The 6243-nt window shown below is 31.0% G+C and overlaps 1 protein-coding gene across 1 annotated transcript in view; it reads left to right on the forward strand.

Moving 5' to 3' along the window:
• The window catches only part of Pdfr (Pigment-dispersing factor receptor), a gene marked incomplete in the record, with an annotated part of 376134 nt that overhangs the window by 274081 nt on the left and 95810 nt on the right, over window positions 1-6243 (forward strand).

Genomic DNA, 6243 nt, shown 5'->3' on the forward strand with positions numbered 1-6243 from the left:
CCTCGATCGACGGATTCGGCCCCTACAGTCTGAACCCAACTGAATAATTAAATAAATAGCCAGGAGAGCGGTCTCCCCCCACTAATAAACAATACGGTGCTATAAACCTAAGTTCTACCTCCGCCCATAGCGGACCATTCTTAACTCCTTAAAATGCCTTCGATACAAATGTATTTGTCCGGATATAGGTATTTGTATTGTATATATATACATATAACATTTCATTTTTTTTAATAATAATTAAAATGGGTCGTAAAAATAGAGTGTAACTGATGTAAAACGCATTTAATTACACTTATACACTTTGAGCAATTGTAGAAAAAAATGAACAGTTGTATAACTAGTAGGTCTTTGCAACCTGGGAACTGCAGCGGTGCATAGTGGAAGAAAGTGAGTAAAAAATAAAGCCTCCAAAATGAAATGTGCCTAATCATATTGATGAGTGTGGTTTCGTGCACTTACCTATACCTTAATAAGAGGTCACCTTAATTAGTCCTTCCATCAAACAATATTTGTGATCCGTAGATCAAATCTTCAGACGTCATTTCAGCATTCGGAAAAAGTGAGTTTTTACAGGTTGTTGTTATTTTGTTTTAAACTATCCAAAAAAAAAAATACTTCGGTTAAATATTTTATTATTTATAAAAAAAGGTCAATGCCAGCGAAAGATAGTGCACATATTTTAGATTTTAATAGTAGGTTTGTTTCTTGCAATATTTTATTTTCTAAATTTCTACGTCTACTTCCAATTTATTACAGGAAAAATTCTGTATATTCTCCTAACTGAGGCCATCTACCGTCAATAGAAATCGTTTTAGTCTGCATTTCATAATAAATTAAATTTTCAATTTGATCTCTATTTATTTTTGTGTCAAAGTAATTTACAAGTTATACAAGCGAGGAAACATCTTTGCATTTAACTTATTACAGAGTTCCACGAAAAAAAATTTTCCTCTGCACCGATAAATATACCCCATGAAGTAAATAAGAAAAGTTTTAACTTTTCCTGCTAACGAGGGACTGAAAAAAAATGAAATAAAATAAGAGAGAGAGTTCAGTCACTCAACAAGTCATGCTGTTTCCGTTTTAAGCGATTTTTTTTTCCAGACTACTGCTCTGCTCGCTATTAGAAAATACTTTAAAGGTATAGAAAAAAATACATTACTAATATTAATTTTTGCTAGAGGTCTATGGTTTAGAACACACGGTTATCGTGAGGGGTTTTAATTTCTATGTATTAACCCCCCCCCAATGTAATTATTTTTGGCGTTATGACCTCTTCTAGAGAGATTTTAACCACATCACCGTATATCAATCAATATTCGTTATTTTTGAGGTAAGATTAGGAAGGCTTCAACGGAGGGCAGGATTATACACTTTACCTCTTACATGCGGTGTTACCCAGTGATCAGTCTTATTTTCGATCCCCTTTTCCATCTACACAGTAGGACACAACTATAGAAAAGCGACCATTGCTGCATATTCAGAAGATATTGCCATCTATAGCAGCAGTGTCAGAGCCGTTACAGCCCTGGGCCACGCCGAAACTGTATGTGATGATACCACACAGGAACTTCGGAACATTAACATCGACGTAAATCCGATTAAGACCGGTTGTGTGATATTTTTCTGTGCAAAAAAAGAAAAAGTTCACAATACCTATCTCTTTCCGATTGGAGGACACCACACTAGCAACATCGAACTCAATAGTTTATCTAAGGATCAAAGCCATCTTACCCTATCAATTCACATCTACAATAAAGTAAGACAGGTAAGACGAAAAACACACTGCCTCCATCACCTACTAGTGGTGAGGTCTACATCACTGAGGAAGACTAAACCACCACAGCTTCACGAGATCTTCAATCTACCGACTGTGCCCGAGTTTGTACAACCGAGACACATCAAGTTCTTCGACTCGCAGACATCAACCCTCTGTTCCAGACAACACCCTCTGCAGCTCCTATCAGGTGGCAACAGTAACACCAGCGACTAATCACAACCAGTGCAACTGAAACATTTTTTTAATCCTAGTTTTTTAATTTTAGTTATAGTGCTATCAAAACCCTTAAGTGTGCCCCAATACTTTTGACTCAAGACCACGTAGCAATAAAATAGGAGAATGATTAGATCTTTATACTTATATGTATATATTTATCAATTTTCTGTTATTTCGGATTATAGGGGTTCTGAAAAAAATTAAAAGGCAGGAGTATAATAAAATAAATTAATTTAATTTACAAATAGTTTACTCTGTATTTTTCAATCTGTTTAAGAACAAATTATATTCACCCATATAAATTTTAAAAACCCAAAATTGCGAAATGTAGCATCACCAAAATTTATTGGTTACCTACCAAATTATTTAGAGGAATGTTATTTTAAAGTAAAGATAAGATACAATAACAAGTTGATTATAATATTATTTTTTGGAATTATTACATTTTTCAATCTTTATTTTTATTTATTGATATTTACAACTGTATAAAAAATACAACAAGTAAATTTGATCATAATGACATAATGATATGATACAGGATGTAGAGAAACTACCCAGTAGTAGAACTCTAAAAAGAAATGTTTTTTTTTTTGCAATCTAAAATCTTAATATACTACGATTGAAGATTGATAGCTACGAAAGAAACACCTAAACAAATAATAGATCCCTTAGATTATTATTTAGATTTAACTTAGAAAAAAAGGTACACCAACAGCTTGCATTAACCATTAGGGAATTTGAATCCTTTCAAGCTTCTTCAAATATTTACGCATAATTCCAAGAGTTTTGCAAGGAAATTATTGGAGCTATCGATGTGTACTCAGGCCAATCTGATTAATTATTGACCAAACATTCAACCTTTTCAACCTTTAAGATAGGGTTGAACTCGACTAACAAAGTAAAATTAGTTTTAGGCAGAGATATGAAGCCAACTCTAGTTGATAGGTTTGGCATAATATCTTCTGATTAGAAAATTATTATAAAAAATTATAATATCAATATAAAAAATATTATGAACAACTTTATTGGCATAGTTTCATTAGCGGGCTTTATTATTTAAATTATAATATTATTCAGATAGAATAAGGGAAAAACTCTGATGTACATTAAACTCACATTTTTGTTAAAATAAAAGTGATAATTCTAATTAAATCTTTGTTACATTTCTACTTTTGAACACTTCTGTCCTAACCCCAGTCACTAAATAAAAACTAGTTTTAATGGTATAACTACCGGATTTTCTAGCACAAATTTACTTAAAATTCTGCTTTTCTCAGTACTTTTTATCTCTTATAATCATGTTGGGATTTTATATATCTTATTATTATATAATTCCTGAAAAACACTATAGATTCGTGATTTTTTCTTTACGAATACATTTTGCATCCTCATTAACTTACTTTGGTTTAGAATTATAATTCAACTCCTTTTAAAAAAAAAAAAAAAAAAAAAGTAAAAGCTCCAGAATTTTAAATAAACATTTATATAGGTATCCGAGTGTAGTCTAATTGAAAATATTTTTTATGAAGTGAAAATAGAAGTGTAGTTCGAAAATAATATATATAACATTTAAAATAATTGAGTTTAATTTATAATTGTATAATATTATAAATAATGTTATACAAATCAACTCATGTCAATATTTGATATGATATTCATTTCCAGTTACATGTATAGTTGATTTAACCAAATTAAAATTCTTGTTTTATTCTTTGTGTTGTATTCGATTTATGAACATCAAGTATTTGATATATTTTCCGACAGTTGTATAAAACAAATTCATATTCATATTTGCTTTAGGTTTGAATGTCAAAGAGCCATTTAACATCGATAAACGGGGAAATAAATTTTTGCCAGCCGTGCTAAAAAAAATCCTAAATTATATTTGTACAGCTGAATGGAAATTATATTTTTATTACATCGGTAGGAAAAAATGTACACAAAAGCACTCCTAAATATGAAGAAAAAAAAATGAAAATAGGACATTCTAATGCATGCAATTTCCTAATAGCCGTTACAGTTGATAATGATTGGTACAACTGGAAGACTGTTTTTTAAAAGTAAATTTTATTCTGTGTCACCTAGTACCGTAAGCACAATTCATTCATCTTCATTGCAGATCCTTAATAAACGTAAATAGCTCTAAGAACTCTGTCGAGGGAACTCAAGTCTTTCTCACAGAATTGTTACGGTATCAAAGTAAAGGTCCTAGATCTAGCTTATATACGCTTTGTAATTTACCTCTTTGTCGTCAGTATTTTCTGACCCCGTCTTAACACCAGTTGTCTTTCTGACTTGGTTATTTTAGACTTTAAGTGTTTAGTTTGCTCCAAATGTACCATAAACTCTTTTTTGAAAAAGACTTTGTAGTCTTATATATATTTAAACCATTAGTATTTATGTTAATGTATGAAATATATATTGTATATAAGGTTGATAATTAAGGAGGTAAATACAGGAACATATTGTGTTGAAATGAAGATTAAGTAGAGGCTTTAGGAACGGAGGTGAGTAAGGAATTCTGAAATGAGGTATCACGAACTCTAAAGGATTTTCAAAGAGAAAGGTTACACAAGTTTGTGGGCTGGAATCTGGAATTTGAAGGTGAACAGAGGAATGCGAAGTGAGCAAATGAAGAATTTGAGATTATGAAAGAGAAAAAAGTTATTCGGTTCCTTTGGCTGTTTGGTTTTATGGATGAAATAAGAAAGCTATCAGACATACGAATCATGAAGAGGAAACTAATGAAACGATTTATTATCTTCTTCAGTATCATCTTATGTCTATTTAATATTCCATATACAATGCATTTATAATTAAAATGGGAGAAAATAATAGATGAAGCTAGGAGCTGACGGGGTTTCAAAGGATATAAAAAAAAAGTTTAGGCTTTTTTAAGGATAACAAATGGTTAAGAAAAATATGCTTATTTCACGATAGGTCAAAAATTATTCCAAAGTTTTTAACAGAAGTATGAAATTAAATAGGTAGCCTATTAAGGAAGGATATTATTCATAATGCTTTGAAGTGAAGTGGATGGATTTGGTTCTATTAAACATTAGTTGACAAGATGCTGATCTTGTAGAATCGAAAATATAATCACTATAGATATAAAAAAGTGTTGAATATCACGAGGAAGGAGAAGAAAGATGTTTGAGAACCAAGCGACAAAAATGGAGGAACCACCTTAAAACGTTACTCAGTATACCTATGAGAATATCTTTTGTTGTTTGGAAAAGAGAATTTTATTAATTGAATCAAGACTAGAATAGTGACATTCTTTAGATGTTTGAAAGATTGGAAGCTTTGAGTAATTTTAAACACTGTAGAATACTGAAAACGAAATTAAGATTTTAGAAACTTTTCTTTCAACATGATAGAAAATAGTTTTTTTGTGAAGCTACATTGAGCTATGGATTTACAAATCCTTTCAAATGTTTTTATATATTGGAGAGAATAGGAATAAAGTTTTTATTAATCTCACAAGAATTTGATCCGGACCACAGTTATTAATTCCGGGATTGTGAACAAAGGAAAATAAGCATCGAGGGGGGCATATTGAAGTGAAACTTCATTAGGCCCTCAAGGACAAACTGGCTTAGATCTGAAGAAAGGTGGAACGCTTCTCCTTTTCAATAAATAAAACAGTATAAAAAAATTTCATTTAATTAAGAAAGTTTTCCTGCAATCATATTCCATTTCCTAATCTTAAACTATTACAATAGTCCACAAACGTTAGAACAGATGATAGTTTCACATCTAACGTGCGAGAGTTTCACGTATCATGATGAAGCGTAGGACGTAGGGGCACCGGAATAATAATTACTGGTTTTAGAGCTAATAACAGGCATTTTTATTGAATTTTCCATCTGGGTTTCCTGGTTCTTGGATTCAGGGCTAGGGGATAAGACATTATGAAAAAAAATTGTCTATAAAGGGAAGAATGAAAGAACATTGGTATAATGATCTATGATTAAGATATAATATGATATAATGAAGTACAAAAACAAATACATATACTGCGAGCAGATAGTAAAATATCTATTTAAAAAAAGTCTGTTTGGGGTGCATGCTTCACAAAACTTTTACTTCCTATAAAAATTCCTTTTTTAGTAGGTGAAAATAAAGAATATCAACTTTGTTGTTTTATGGAAAATATAAAAATTTCTGCCAAAAATACAAGTTTAACAAATGTTCACGTTAAGTTTGACAAGTGTACACATAAATGCAATCGTAGGAGATCA

The sequence above is a fragment of the Halyomorpha halys genome, unplaced genomic scaffold, assembly GCF_000696795.3.
Source record: "Halyomorpha halys isolate HHAL.00 unplaced genomic scaffold, Hhal_1.1 Scaffold30.1, whole genome shotgun sequence".
Lineage (NCBI taxonomy): Eukaryota > Metazoa > Arthropoda > Insecta > Hemiptera > Pentatomidae > Halyomorpha > Halyomorpha halys.